The sequence below is a fragment of the Balaenoptera physalus genome, assembly GCF_965194825.1.
Source record: "Balaenoptera physalus genome assembly, chromosome: 17".
NCBI classification, from domain to species: Eukaryota; Metazoa; Chordata; class Mammalia; order Artiodactyla; family Balaenopteridae; genus Balaenoptera; species Balaenoptera physalus.
The window spans coordinates 67,885,651-67,902,571 of record NC_138895.1 but is presented as its reverse complement, the minus strand read 5'-3'; positions in this window follow the sequence as shown (position 1 = coordinate 67,902,571).

Here is a 16,921-nt window from a genome sequence, read left to right as displayed (position 1 = left end):
TGTTATTAGTTCTTAATTATGGGTCTAGCTGTTCTATTACATTCTATGGGAGAAGCTGTGTGCATGAACTTAAAAGCTGGGTGACAAACAGGGTGACCAACCAAGTAGGGTGTCATGATTTGTCCAAGATTGTCCTTAATTTTAAGTCTGATAAATCTAGCATCCCACGAACCTCCTTAGTCCTGAGCAACTGGGACAGCTGGTCACCAAAATCCATGGTAGGTAGCACCTTTTTTGTATAAAACACAAAAGTAAAAAGGTCAATTTAATGTGGTTATGAGTAAATATTTGTCCCCAAATAGGGCAGCACAAAGTTAAATATAGAATAAATATCCACATGAGTATCAGATTCATTTTGCTTTGAGCTCGTGACTAGAAGGTAAGTTTTCTTTGACAATTCTATTGGAAAATGCTTCTGAGTCTTCATAAACATGACTGTTTTGTTTCCCTGTTGATATTTTATTATATGCAATGAAAAACTGAGATATAAATGTCAGGGCATTAAAAAGTGACATCTCCAATATGTGTAGAGTTTCTGACCAAGTTAAAAAAAAACTCACTGAGGCTAATAGTTGTCAAAATGAATGTTGCTTTGCCCTCCTTAAGAAAGATTCTACCAGGACTTCCCTGGTGGTCCAGTGGTAAAGAATCCGTCTTCCAAAGCAGGGGACGCGGGTTCGATCCCTGGTCCGGGAACCAAGAGCACACATGCCCCGGGGCAACTAAGCCCGAGTGCCACAAACTACAGAGCCCACGCGCCCTGGAGCCCGCGCGCCACAACTAGAGAGGAGAAAAAAACCCACACTCCACAACTAGAGAGAAGCCCACGCACCACAGTGAAAGATCCTGCATGCCACTACGAAGATCCCATGTACCACAACTCAGACTCCACGCAGCCAAAAAAAAAAAAAACATTCTACCATGGAAGAGGATTTCATGGGGCAGGTTTAGGTGGCTTCCTAGAACCTTACCTTCCAGACTTTTTTACCTAGTACAATGCCAACACCTAGTACCTTTTCCTAGTTCCTGGCTCTCTATGCTTGGTATTTTTACCTAGTATTAATGATAATAGGAGTAGTTATCCCCTATTGGAAACAAAACAAACTATATTCAGGACTCCTAGATGGTATTAGAGTTCTGTATTAATAGATGGTCAACAGACTTTATCTCTTATCCCTGAAGCATACCTAAAAAGTAACTATTATTAATCCTTACAGGTGAGAAAACTCAGAAATGGTATTTGAACTCTCATCCAATTATTACATTCCTACTAAAAACAGCCTACAGCCGATTCTGAGATTGCTTATGATGAACAAAGATACTTTGAGTCACCAAAAAATCCTTTTACTATAGAACTGTCTCTCTTTTCCCAGCCATACCTTTCGCTATCAGACTTGATGAGGAGAATAGCCAGGTAATGAGGGGCCAGGAGGTCATTTTGGCTCTGTAATTTTAAACGGTTTTAAAATGGTCACACTATTTGCAGGACAGGAGTAAATGCTTTAGTGAAACCCTTCAAAAGGGACTCCGATTTTCTTATGAGTTCTTGGAAGGCGATCCGTACTGATGTGTATCAGCTTTCTCACCTCTAAGTTTTGTTTTATAATAGTGTAGGCTAACTTGTGGGGTTATTAGCCTCCCTCTGTTAGCATCTCCCCCAAGCTTCCGCATCATTCACTAAGTTCTCAGTCCTAGCTCTGCACCAGAATGATCTGCGGAGATTTGAAAATAAAACACAAACAAATTCTAAGGTCCCATCCCAAACCTACCAGACCTATTGATTTTAGAGGTGGCAGTTATATTTTTCAAAAGAATCACAGGTAGTCCTGATGCACAATTAAAGTTGAGGGCTGATGCATTCTTCATGCAACACATGGTTTCTTGTTGGTGTAAGAATCTTGAAGTCCATGCGAGGTTTTAGTTGATTGTGTTGAGATGTTGATTAAAGGCCATTTGTCCCACTTTAGCAGCTGTTAACCTCAATGGATGATCCCATTCACTTAGTTTTTATCACTCTTTTATTTCCATTCCTCATCATCATCTTAGAATACTCTGATGCTCTGTCCTAATCAAAAGGTGTTGGCTCATTCTTGAAGTAGGACTCAATAGCTCTCTCTTTAGCAAAGAGAGCAGGGGGTTTGTCTTGAGTGAATGGAAGGGCAGTGGGAGGGAAGAACATGCAGGAAGCAGCGATTCTGAGTCCTTGCTCAGCTGTGCCTGGAGTTCAACCAAGAAGGCAAGTTTACTAACATTCCAGAATCAACCTAGAGGCCCTGAGTGGGCAGGCAGGGATACCCCCATTTAAATACTATGGCTTTCTGTAGATGCTGCCTTAAAACACAGTAACCAGAATCTCAGCAGAGAAAGTCCACATTAGGATTTAAATTAAGAACAGGAGGTTTAACTTAACTCTTGAGCAAAAGCAGAAATTCAGTTAAATTGTCATCATGCCCTAACCCTGGGCTAGAGAAAGTTCTTTTGATGCTATGTAGGTATCAGGCATTAAATCAGTCGAAGCGGTTCACAGATCACTAACCCAAAGGCATCACTCTGATAAGATGTTAAAGAGAAATAATGACAATAATAATGATGCTAACACCCCATAGTCTGCAAGTCCTTACTGTGGTAGGCTTTCTTCCAAACAACTTACATGCATTATATCAGTTTTTCTGATTACCTTATGTAGTGACTATACTGTCCCTATCATGTAGATGAGGCTTTTGAGCCTCAAAGAGTTCAAAGCACTTATCTAATGTTGCACAGCAAGGAAGAGTCAGAGACAGGATCAAAATACAAATCTGACTCACTTAAGAAGTTTATAGTTCTATTTCTTTTGCTTGCTTCCAGAAGACCGTATTTTATTAAGCAGGGATATCAGGGAAACTTAGTTCAAAAACTTACTGCAATGCTAAGAAAGAATTTTCTGTATAAAGGGCCTCCAAGAACCCAACCAAGAAAGAATTATTACTGAATTATCAGAAAGACCTTTCACTGATCATTCTGAAACATGTACCCAAGACTGAATATTACTCCTAGGGTCTTATATGTTATTAAACTCTCAGTTATGTAGCTATTCGTTCATTTTCTAAATGGGTTCCTATAATAAGCAACCTTCTCCCTGCTCGCCTGTATTTCTCTCCAAGTGATAGCTTCTCAATTTAAAGGAAAGTATGTTTTTTCAAGTCAGATATTTATGTCTGTGTGAGATTACTTAAATTGTCTCAGTTCTCTAATAAACAGAATTAATAGTATTGGGATGAGCTTCTAACAAATTCCAAACAATATGCTTCTCCGCACTATAACTCTTCTCTGACAGCTCACCAAGATGGTGCATTTAACAGTTCCATCAATTTGTGTAATGGTAAACAAGTGACTAATAAATGTCTGGATGTTCAATGAAAACATTCAAATGAACATATTGCAGAAATAAATAAATGGCCATTAAAAGCTTAACAGTGACTGTCATACACGTTAACCCATAGCCTGGGAAAACATGGTGGTTTGAGAAAATAAATGTACAAATGGACAAATTATTAATGGCTGTGCTTTTAAAAATGGATGTTTATTCAGCAACATAAATAGGACCTAAGTCCAAAGAGGAAGTCTCTCAGCTTCTGGCAATAGCTATCATAATCTTATCATAATCAAATAATAGAACGACAAAGCTCCAGTAAATTTCAACAAGTGGTCTATTCTGCCCCTTTAAGTCCTCTAGACTGTAGTTTTAAAAACTGTTCTTTTTATCTCTAGGGGAGCCAATTCAAGACCTACCCTGATGATAAGTTGTACCACCCTACAAGTTTAGAAAACATTGTATATTAAATAATAAAATGTCCCTCCCGCTTGCCATCATTTAATCAGCTATCTCATCTTAATTCACTTTTTGTAGTCTCTCTTGTAACCATGCTATGTCCAATATCCCAGGCTAATGTCCCATCCCTGCTCACCAAAGAATTTTTGATAGTATACTCGTTGATACTCTCCCTTCTTATACATACCCTCTTCTCGTTAACCCTTCCTCATGTTAGCCTTCCTAGGTCAAGTCTCTAATCCCATTTCTCCCTTGCTCAGAAATATTCAATGACTGAGGACAGACTAAAATCCTAAAGCCTTCATCTGAAATGAAATACCTTCAATAACCCAAATCTAAACTATTTTTATGTGGAAGTTAGGAGTCTTTAGGTTGCAAGTGATAACCTAATTTAAGTGGCTTAGGACAAAAAAAAAAAAGGGAAGGAAGGAAGGAAGGGAGGGAGGAAGGGAGGAAGTGAGGGAGGGAGAAAAAAAGGAAGAAAGGGAGGAAGGGGTTAATTTATTAACTTCAATGTTGGCCTCAGCCACTTGAGCTCCAAGTGTTTCAGTGATGTCACTGGATTCTCTCCTGCTCCTTCCTTTGGCTCAGCTTCTCCTCTGCTGGCTTTTTGGCAGGAAGACTCTCCAAAAGAGAAAAAAAGGAATGGCTGCCAGCACCTCTGGCCTCAGATCCCATCCTATAGTAACCCCAGGGGAAGTGGCGCCTCTTTTAAATTAATGCCTACCAAAGTCCAAGGCTGGTAGTCTTTTCCTTAATCCATCACTGTTGCCAAGAGGAAGAAATACATTGGCTGGTCAGGCTTAAATCACTTGCCCAATTTATGAGACTAGGATTAGATCAGCCACACTCCTTTCAGAAGGGCTGAGAGGGAGAGAGGGATGGTTCCCCAAAGAAATACTGTGGATATTATGACATAAAAGAGGTACAGATCTTGGTCAGTTAAAAACAACAGATATCCACTATCTACTCTTCTTTCCCTCAACTTTACCTCATATTTATTGTGGGGTCACGCCAAACAGAAGTGTCCATTGTTTCTCTGTCCGTGTTTCTTTCTTTATTATGTTTTCTCAGAAATCTTACCAATTCCTCAATAGTAAATTGGGTTTAAAACAAAAAAAACAATCAAAATGCTAACTTGTGACTTTTTAATAGAGTTGCCAGACAAAACTACAAAACGCCCAGTTAAATTTGAATTTCAGTTAAAAAATAACTTTTTAGTATAAGCATGTCCCAAATATTGCACGGGCTATACTTTTACTAAAAAGTATTTGTTGTTTACCTGAAATTTAAACTTAACCAGCTGTTCTGTATTTTTATTTGCTAAATGTTAGCACCCTATTCTCTAAGAAAATACACAGATTTTTCCAAATTTATTTGACCAGAGACTTATTTTTCCTCAAACTCTTCCTACATGGGTGTTGCACACTTTGCTTCAAGAGAAGCTATGGTAACTCATATTTCAATAATTTAATGAAAATTCAGCATTCTACACCATATACAGTCATTTCATGCCATGTGTAGTTTTCTTAGTCACTGCCCTGTGGAGTGAAATTATTTTCATTGAAGAAAGAGCTGGAAGAAGAAGGAAGGAAACACTTGACATGCAAAATATATTGTCCCAAAATAGAAATTTATGTCTTATGAGCAATACAAACAGAAGTTGGGGATTATTTCATATATTTGCCCCTGACTTGTTGAGCATGACTAAGGCTGATGAAAAAATACTTCCAAGACTCAGGGACAAGTATATTCTTAAAAAAATGATACCTACTGAGTGATGAAAACATTTATATCTCTTCCTTTTACATAACACTGAAAGCAGAGATCCACCAGCCACCTCTTAGCCCATGATGTGTTATGTCAAAAAGATTCACTAGAGGCTATTTGCACTTGTAATTTAAACCATCCTATAAATTAAAAGTGTGTGTGTATGTGTGTGTGTGTGTGTGTGTACATATGAAAAAGACCGTGGGAGCTGTTTTTCCAAAATTATCACTAAGAAAGGTATTTGTTTAAAAGAACACTCTTACGTAAGGTTTTCCTTTCTTTATTTTTCTCTATGTTATGAAGCTACCTAATATCACATCTGGAAATGGAAATGTCTGAAAGAAATGTCATTCATTGCAGAGGGCAAGAAGCAGAAACCTGAGATAAATATGCCTCTGTCAAACGGAAGCAGACGAAATTACTGAAGGAAAGAAACCAGACATCCCCTGGTGCTCTTTCAGATAATAATTTACAAATGCCAAAATCTTCGTCAAATAAAAAATAGACACTTAATCCATTATATACATAGAGTTTAAATGCAAAAGAGAAATATGAAATATTAAGATTTATAAGAAAAAACTATGTCCTTTGTCTTAACTTCCTATTTTGGTCAGTAAACTGTCCTTGATAGACAGACATTGGGGAGACCTCTATGATTCCTGCATGCTCTAGAAGTCTTTTGATTCTAAGAGAAGAATCATGTAGATGGTTGGATGCATCCACGGGATGAAGGCTTAGAAAGTGATACTGGGTAGAAATGCCTGTGATTAAAACTATAAATTACAGAAGACCCTGCTCCTTCAACTTCTCTCTTTGCCTTTCTAAGCTCTGCATTCTACTCATCACCTGCTCCTGAACTTGTCCTTCAGTTTACTGCTTTGCTTCCTCTTGACTTGATTGTTACTGTTGGAGTTCTTTCTGTGTCATTACAAAAGAAGATACCTAGTAAGCAAGGGTTCCACAAGCCTTTCCTTTGGAAAGGTGTATTCTAATACTTTCATATTTTAATGTTCCACTATTATTACAGAATACTTTACTAGGTGATTCATGCTTTCATTAATTATCACACAGAAGAAGAAATAAAGTTCTTCGAAAAAACAAAATCTTGTGTAGAGGGACAACTAAATTTTTGCAAAGAGCTTTCAAAACTGGAGATATAAGGGACTACTCTTTCAGAAGTCATAGAGAAGGACGAAGTCTTCTGCCCTCCATTAATTTTGCAATTTGAGTAAATTTCTCTAACAGACACCAAGGTCCCAGAGGGCAAGGATTATGCCTGCATTAATCAACATTAGCATAGTTCTTGTTACAAAGTAGGCACCAATCAATAAAAATTTGTTACATGAATGAATGAATGAATTAATGACATGGAACTCAGAATGGTTTCTTATAACAAAATAAATTTAAATAAATTGTTTCTGTAATGGAACAGTTTTAACATATCCAAGTAGTCATTGTTGGATAGGTTATCTAGGTTACGAATCAGCAATGACTTATTTTTTACTTCATCTCTCTCATTGTTCCCAACTCTCAGTCTATCTACTTCTAATTGGCATTTCTAAGAGAGAAAACACAAAATCACACATTTTCTCAACGTGATTTTAGTATTGTCCACCAATCTTGTTGACGTGTAAACTTTTTCCTGGACTACATAAAGCAAACAATTGCTGAAAGTACCAATCCATTTTTCAAATATAACTCTGTAAGGTACCATAATCATTATCTTTATTCTTTTATGTTGTTTAAAAAGTTTTTGCTAATATGATTATTTATGGATTGATGTAAGTGCACATTTTTGTTATTTGTAGGACTATTCCAATGAATGTTACTGAGTGATGAAATTAAATTTAATGTGTATTGTTAATTAATTGTTACTTTGGCTGATCCAAGTCAAGGTTTTTCCTAGTCATTAGGCATCAGTTTTAACATTATCACTTTCCTTTCAAAAAAATCATTAAAGTAGTACTTTATTTGAGGGGTTCCACTGCATAAATACAAGTTTTAATACTGAGGTCATTATCGGAGAAAATAATGTTTTATGCCCTGTGGAAATCAGTAATCTTTATCAATGTAAGCAGACTTTATGGCTATTTCTAAGCCATTAAAAATAGCTTTTACTGTTTCAGTATACCATCTATTTTCATTTGTGGGAAAAGAACTTTAATAAACGTTAATATTTATTTTGGAGAATTTGAGTGAATATCAAAGTAAAACACCGAGTTGCAGAGAAAGCAGCTTTCTAAAGTACAAATTGCATTCTGGTACATTTAGTAACAAGGTTTATGTTTTAAAAACCAGTTGGCATACATTATTTATTATATATTTGCATATATTGTTAATTAGCAATTGACATATAGTATTTGTCAGTTTTTTTGATTTTTGAGAAATGTTTGCTATCTGGCATAGATGCCCAATTACATAGAGCATGGAAATGATGGACTGCCTAGACCATGACTTCACATTTCTTTTTAGTAAAAGAAACATTCCTTAAAAGTTCCAAATTCCAAAAACTCAAAATTCATCTAACGGAGGCAAATAAAAATGAGGCAGCAAAAAAAGCAAAAGTAAAACCAAAAAAAGGTTATGCAGGCAACATAATAATAGGAATATCTGGTGTCCCACAGACTTGGATTAAATTGCTGCTCTCCCATTTACAGCTGTGTGGCAATGGACAAATCATTTATCTCTCTAAGATTAAGTTTCCTCATCTGTAAAACAGAAATATGAATGTCTATCTCATAACAACTGTGAAAATGGAATTGGATAATAAATATAAAGTGTCTGGCTTTGAAACACCCCACACCCTGCCACTCAAATTACTTACTGGATTTAATTTTTAGAATGCCCATTTTACCAAAATGAAAAATACTGTTAAACATCGAGTTACTATGTGACCCATGAATTCCAGTCCTAGGTATGTACTCAGGATAATAGAAAATATATTTCCACACAAAAACTTGTATGTAAATGTTCATAGATTGTTCATAGCAGGCAAAAAGTGGAAAAAAACAAATGTTCATTAACTGATGAATGGATAAATAAAATTTAATATAGCCATACAATGAAATATTATACAGTAATAAAAAAGAATGAAGTCTTAATATATGCCACAACATGGATGAACCTTAAAAATGCTATGCTAAGTGAAAGAAGCCAGGCACAAAAGACTACATATTGTATAATTCCATTTTTACCAAATCTCCGGAACACACAAATCTATAGATACAGAAAGTAGATTAGCAGTTTCCAGTGGTGGGGGCATGGCATAGAGAATGGAGAGTGACTCATTGCTAACAGGATCAGGGTTTCCTTTCGGAGTCCTGAAAATATTCTGAAATTAGATAGTGGTGATGGTTGCACAACTATATGAATATTCTAAAAACTAATGAATTATATGCTTCAAAAGAGTGAATTTTGTGGTATGTAAATTATATATCAATTTAAAAAAATAGTATGTTCAGTGTCAATCAATAATTTTTAGATCCTCATTCAAAAGAGCAAGTCAGGGGATTCAAAATTCATGCAACAACAGATATTTCTAAAAATGTACTTAAAAAAATCTTTCATTAGTAAACAAATTATTAGTTTTCTTTTTATAGATACTTTCAGCAAAGCCATAAGTCACCTCTCAAATTACACAGATGTCTAAATACAATCATGCACAGCAAAAGTAGATAAACAGAAATAGCTTATTTGGGGACCAAAAGGCTACTTCTTTCACCTCTGCATGAAAATGTTCCTAAATATGGCGATAAATAAACTTGTGTCTCCCAAAACACCTGTCCCATCCCCAAATTTCATGTATCCTTTCTTTTGCCCAAGGACCTGCCATGGGCAAAGGATGGGGTGACCCTGAAAGCACTGACATGTATCCCCATCCACCTGCATCACTGGAGGTAACTTATGCTGTTTCATATAATAGCTAAAAGCTCAGAATGGGATGTTATCTGCCCCAAAACACCCAGTTAGGAACTGTCAGAGGCAGTGTTCTGACGCACAGCTACCTGTGAGGAAGAGCTTCTCCCCTCATAGTGCTGCTTTTAGGGAATTGCTTTTTAATAGCATAGCTGATGAGAGAGAATTATTAGAAAGTAATGGTCAAATGAATGGGATTGAGAGTCAGACTGCCTAGGTTTGAAGTCATCTTTGCCAGTGATTGGGTGCTTCCCAGTTAGACACTTCCAGGGTCTCAGTTTCATCATGCATAAAATGGGCCTGATGATGTACTCCTCTCACAGGGTTGTTATGAGGATGAAATGGTTAATCATTTATTCAACAAATATTTACTGAGCACCTACTATACGCAGGTTGTATTTTAGATACTGGGGATAAAGTAGTAACCAAAAAGTAAAAAACTTTAAGATTAGTACTCTCATTTTTTTTGCAGTCTAAGGGTATTAAATGAAATAAATATAGTATGTAGTATATTCAGTGTCAATAGTGCTATTACAGAAAATTTAATCAGGAGAGGGTAAGGCACGCTGAATATGGCAGCATACATAAAAAGATGAATAGGGTGCCTGTCAGAGTAAGACTAAAATTAGCGAATATTATTGTAATTAGGAACAGAAATGTTCATTCCAAATTTGTCATAAAATGCTTTACCTATAACCTCATGAGGCCCCTGATTCCAGGAAAATAAGCAATGAACATGTAAAAATAAAAAATCCCTGTGCAGAGAGACAACTATAAAGGATGAACTTAATTGGCCTCTGCCTTTTGACTGAATTTGGAGAAAAGTCCTTTCCAGGAGTGGACACAGGGCTGTTCCTCATAAAGCTGGCCCCAGTGTGTTCTCAAATTACATGCTCTTCATCTGCAGAATTGTCCTTGGGTATCACTAGAGTAGAAGAGGAGAAGGACTGAACATTCCCAGGCAACAAAGCTGGAACCCTCCTGTAGGGAGTCTCCATTGATTCTGTCAATGTTGGGAAAGTGAACAGGGCAATCTTCTTTTTTTTTTTTTTTTTAATAGATTTATTTATTTATTTTTAGCTGCGTTGGGTCTTTGTTGCCGTGCATGGGCTTTCTCTAGTTGCGGCGAGCGGGGGCTACTCTTCATTGCGGTGAGCAGGATTCTCATTGCGGTGGCTTCTCTTGTTGCGGAGCACGGGCTCTAGGCATGCGGGCTCAGTAGTTGTGGCTCGCGGGCTCAGTGGTTGTGGCTCACAGGCTCTACAGCGCAGGCTCAGTAGTTGTGGCGCACGGGCTTAGTTGCTCCACGGCATGTTGGATCTTCCCAGACCAGGGCTCGAACCCGTCTCCCCTGCATTGGCAGGCAGATTCTTAACCACTGCACCACCAGGAAGTCCCTGAATAGGGAAATCTTGTTGGCATTTCTTAACTTCTTACAGCCTTGTGGGGCATGAGGGTGTTGCTAGGTTAACTCCTGACTCCGAACTTGTGATGCTGCTTTTTTGGATATTACCTGGCTGGAAAAGGATCACCACAGGTTCTGCAAAGCAGGGTGTGATGCAGCTTTCTTCTTTCTTTCAGGCATTGGGAGGTAGGAAATAAGAGGAGGGCTGACGCTTGAGAAAGAGCAAACCGGACCTCTTGAGCAGTAGTTCTCAAACTTGGATGCACATTGACAGAATCTGAAAAGCTTTAAAAATACAATGATGCCTGGGTTTCCTCCCCAGAGATTCTGATTTGATTGGTCATGGATGTGGCCTGGACACTGGGATTTTTCAGAGGTCCCTAGGTGATTTTTGTGTGTCGCCAAGAACAAAACTCACTCATCTAGAATAAAGAGTAAAGTGAATGAACACCTGTGGTAAAAGACAAGTTGAACTCTGTTAAAGTGTCAAAGATTTAAGCAGCAAATAATGCCCGGTAAAGAAAGTGATTGGGAATGGGGTGAGAAGTTCCTGCAAAATGATGCAAAAAAACGAAGATTGGTAATAAGTAACCTGAGCTGCATGGAAATGGAGTGGTTACACTACTGTAAGTCTTGTGTATGTATTTTTAAAAGCTGCAATGACTGTTTACATATGTATTACTGTTTTAATAAATTAGTCCATTTTTTTTAAGAAAAAGCAATACTGAGTGCAACATTCCTTTGGCACATTTAATCATGTGTAGTAGATTGAAAAGCATGCCCCCTCCCCCCAAGGTGTCCATGTCTTAATCCCTGGAACCTATGAATATGTTATTTTACATGGCAAAAGGAACTTTGCCCATGGGATTCAGTTGTGGATCTTAAAATAGGAAGATTATCCAGGATTATCTGGGTGGGTCAAATGTAATCACAAGGGTCTTTGTAAGAAGAAGGCAAGAGGGTCACAGTCAGAAAAAGGAGATGTGACAGTGGAAGCAGAGGTTGGGGGGATGCTTTTTGAAGATGGGGGAAGGACCATGAACCAAAGGAATGCCGGCAGCCTCTAAATGCTGAAAAAGACAAGGAAATGGGTTCTTTGCTGGAGCCTTCAGAAGGAACACGGCGCTGACAACACCCTGAGTTGAGCCTTGTAAGTCTCATTTCAGACTCCCGACTTCCAAAAACGGTTAACGAGTTCATGCTGTTTTAAGCCGCTGAACTGGTGGTGATTTCTTAACAACAGTAACAGGGAACGAATACCCCATGTTCTAAGAAAGACTAGTTCTTTAGACCACAAAGCTATGTCCCCACCCCCAAAAAGCATCCATTTACTTTGAAGTTATAACCAAACTGCAACCGTAGTGCTCAGGAGGAAATAGACAATGGAGTGCTAGCTTAGCCAGGCAACCCTAGAGAATGCTGGCTAAAGTCCAAACACCCCAGTCATTGTAGAGGAGCCCAGGACTTAGATTCAGGGCAGCTAGTAAGGATAAAACGCACCTGGAGACAAAGGGAAACAAATTCCATTACAGTTAACTCACCAGCCATGCCAAATCTCCTGCAGGTATTCAGACCTTACTAGAAGAGCTCTACTAGAGGCTTGCCAACTTGGCTGCACAGTGGAATAATCCCTAAGGAGCTTTTAAATATCCTGATGCCTAGGCCACACCCTAAACACATTAAATCTGAAACTCTGGGTGTGGACCAGCAATCTCGGTTTTAACAAATCCTCCCTAGTAGTGGTTCTCAATATTAATGGGCATACGAATCACCTCAGGATCCTGATAAAAAACCCAATGTTCTGTGCTTCTAACAAGCATCCAGGTGATGCCAGTTGACAATATCTCTGACTAGCAAGGTGACATAATGTCCTTTTTTTCTCTGTAAGACCTTCCTCAGTTAACTGGCAATCCAGGAAGAATTTAAATGGCAGGCTTAGAGATGGCTGTATGAGAGTTGCTGGTGAAAAGGCACGTATTACTGTACTTAGCTCTGCACTTTTTTTGGTCTGTTCTGCTTATTGCCTAATGGTACAAACATTAGCTTGTAGCTACCAGCTAACCATTGCCGCTAAAAGGCAAGAAACTACCAAGAATTTTTTTTAAATCTTATAATATGTAGGAGCATATGGCATTGAAGAATCTCCAAATTAATTCTTCTGTTGGTTCTCTATCCCTCAGTATATCAGTTTTATAAGTAAAGCAAAACTCCTTAATTGTATGCCAAGTGGCAATATATACTACAGGAAATTAAAAGCTTATGCAAATATTGAAAGAATTGGGGAAGCTGCTGCCTGAGTTCCTGACATCAAGAATGATCAGATCTAAGGGAAAATGATGATGATCTTGGTTGCCTATGGAACCCATGTCTGTGATTCCCAGGAGTCTGCTGAAAATCTGCTGTGAATTTCAGGAACCTCAGTAGAGCCTGCCCCTGGATATCAGCGCCTGCAGGAGCAAAGCGTTGCTGTGCCACTGTGGTCTGCTCTCTGCCCACGCATCTCTTTGCAGTGGCAGCCAGGAACAACGGCTTCTCCTTCTCATTCACCTTCTAGATCCCATAAGCACACCTCTCAATTGGCAAAATCTATCAGAAGAAAGAGATCTGGGACACACAGCCCCAGGTTTTTCCCTTGGGATATACAGCAGAGGAGGCAGGTGTGACAGTGCCACGTCAACAACAGCCTGCCTGCCACATTCTGCTCTGCAGTTCAATTCAGTGAAATGATTTACTTAGATCCTACTTGGGACTAGACTCTGATACTGGAGTCAGACACACACAGGCAACCATGCCAGACAGATGCAAAGTTCACTCCTGCTGCACTCAAGTTTAATTGCTTAAGAAGCTATCTATATCAAAAGAATGCACCCGGCATTATTTAAGACGCCTGATCTCATTCAGATTTAGATCATCTGAGATCTCATGGAAGACCTTGTATTTTGTCAGTCCCTTTACTGCCATCCTCCTGTTTCTTCAGGAGTACAGGAAGGTGACTTCATCAAAAATATTGAAGCAGAAAACAAATAAAAAACATTTAGCCTTAGGCAAAGCCTTAGGTCCACAGCTTTTATCCAGAAGTTTGTCTTCTTAGTCATCATTAAACTCAGAGCACCTGCAGGTACAGCAGGGCTCATACAACTGCAGGCTAGCCTGTATGAGTTATTCTTTTACTCAATATGCATTTATTGAACACTGATGAAAATGACGGCTCTCACGTTTAGGGTATTGCCTGTTACCTCAATAACTTACTTCGTAACTCACAAAACCTCTGAGAATTGTCTTAGGACCCATTTTACTTTATCTTCTTAAACACTGAGCTATGACACTGCCACTTTATGACAGGCCCTGGGGTACACGATACAATTTCTGGGCGCTGGTGTACAAAGGAAACACATGATGTTCTCAGCCCTGAGTTTACAGACTAATTTCTTTAAAGTATCTGAATATTTTATTAGTATAATTTTTTCACGCATTCTCTTCAGACATGGTCGTGAGAAATACTTTATTATCAGTCAATTGGGAAAGCCTGTAAGAGCGCCTTTGGTTTCAATAATTTGAAAAAATGAATTTGTATGCTATAAATCATAGGCAGCAACTACATTTTAAAATTATGCAGACTGCTGATAGTTCTTTAAGAACTCCTAAGTAACTCTGTAGGCAAGCCTATGACCTACATTTGGGAAGTCACAGCGAGTGAATTGGTCATGAAGTTAGCATTAACACATGGAATTTGACTGCACAGAGTGACCAGTCTTGTCAAATATCCTTGAATGCTCTAGAAGTGTTCATAGGGTGCCTGTTACCCACTTATACATATTTAATGTATCAATCCTCTAGGAAGCAACCACTGTGTCTGATCCTATAACACTCTATTATAGCTAAATCCTTGGATTATAAATTGAATTTCTCTGGATTCATCTGTAGTCATTTGGATTTGTCACCGTTTGACTTGACTGAATCTTTTGGGGAAAGGTATATGGGACAGCTATTCCCATAGCACCTATTTTCACAGCTCCCACTATGAACCTGTACTAACCTAAGAGGTGGAGATTCTTGTGTTAATACAAGAGGTCGAGGGATTGTATTTTCATAAACAATGACAGAACTTAGGTTCATTGACATTTTCCTAGGTTTTTAAATTTTTAGTCTTTGTTTCTTTTTGCTTTATTTTAAAAGCTTTGTCTTTGGAAAGCCAAAACTGTAAATTCAGAAGCAAGAAAAAAAAATCACACAAATCTGATTTGTTCTCTCAATGTGTCTTCAAAAGTTTTTGCATATAGAGATCTTTGGACTGTGTGAATGCTGCCAGTTTAGTGGGTATGCTGAAGTCTTACTATGCTTCAGTCCTCTGCTACCTGCCAAGGAGGCATATACACTCTCCAGCACATAACAATATCCTACATTTGTTTTCATTTTTCACTCACATATACTATTTCATATGCTTGACATATACTCATCCAGGTAATGTAATCTAGGCTAGACTGTGATAACTCCAAAATCTATCATTTTAATAAAACAAAAACTTATTTCTTGTTCACCTTAAGTCTGATGCCCAATTACTAGAAGCTCTCTTACAACCAGTGACTCTGGGATCCAGTTTTGCTCAATCTGTGATGCCACTAAGAACCAAACCATCTACCCATGCACTTAGCCCAGACACTGAGAACTGAACCACACCTCACTGTTAAATTACCATGACACTGATATTTCATTCTTATCACTAGTCTTTCTTTATTCTTCCACTTCTGTCCTGGGAAAGCAAATGGTTTGATTGTTCATTACAGGAACTTCCCCAAATCCCATCAACTATTCAATGGAAAGTATCAACAGACCATGACCTAAGATTTTTTGACTCCTTTGCCTCAAAATCCTTACCTTGCTGTTTTCATGAATTCTGGACTATTGAATTATGATTGTGAGGTGGTCTCTTTTATGGGAGTAAGCAATGAATTCAGCTTTACCTTATCAACAGTTATGTTGGTGATGGGTTTTTCAACAGAATCATCATAATACATTACTTCCATGCTGGGAAAAGGGAAGAATCAAGAAGGCAAACTGACTGTATACATGCTTCAGACTGGAAATGGTATATCATTTCCACTCACATTGTGTTTTACAGAATTCAGTCATATGGTAATAACTTTCCTGCAGAGGAAGCTAGAAAATATCACATTCCTGGTGTCGTAGTGGTGTAGAGAGGACATAGCATTGCTTCTGCCACAATGTGATAATAATATAATAATAAAAGCTAACATTTATATAGCACTCACAATGTGCCAGGCACTAGTCCAACTCCTTTACATATTCTAATACACTGAATTCCCACAATAACTCAATGAGGTAGGTATTTTGTTATCCCCCATTTTTCAGAAGACTAAACAATACTACAGAGAGATTAAGTAACTTTCTAAATGTCAAACAGCCAGTAAGTGGTGTAGCCTCACAATTACATACAAGAAGGGACACAGATGAGTCTGGGCTTATACCCTCGAAGCTATGCTCCTAATAATCACAGAACAACAACAAACAAAAAACTCTTCATAGACTATACTAATAAGGGTATTTAATGTATCTTTCTACTCAAATTTTTATGTAAGCTGTATTGAATTCACCTCTAAACAATTTTTGAGGGCACCAAGTTAAATTAGCATACATCTCTTAACTCTGTAACTTAGACCACTTTCATTTCATAAAGAAACTAATGGGGAGAGGGCAGACAGCAGAAGAAAAAAGAACTACAATCCTGCAGCCTGTGGAACAAAAACCACATTCACAGAAAGATAGACAAGATGAAAAGGCAGAGGGCTATGTACCAGATGAAGGAACAATATAAAACCCCAGAAAAACAACTAAATGAAGTGGAGACAAGCAACCTTCCAGAAAAAGAACTCGGAATAATGATAGTGAAGATGATCCAGGACCTCGGAAAAACAATGGAGGCAAAGATCGAGAAGATGCAAGAAATGTTTAACAAAGACCTAGAAAAATTAAAGAACAAACAAACAGAGATGAACAATACA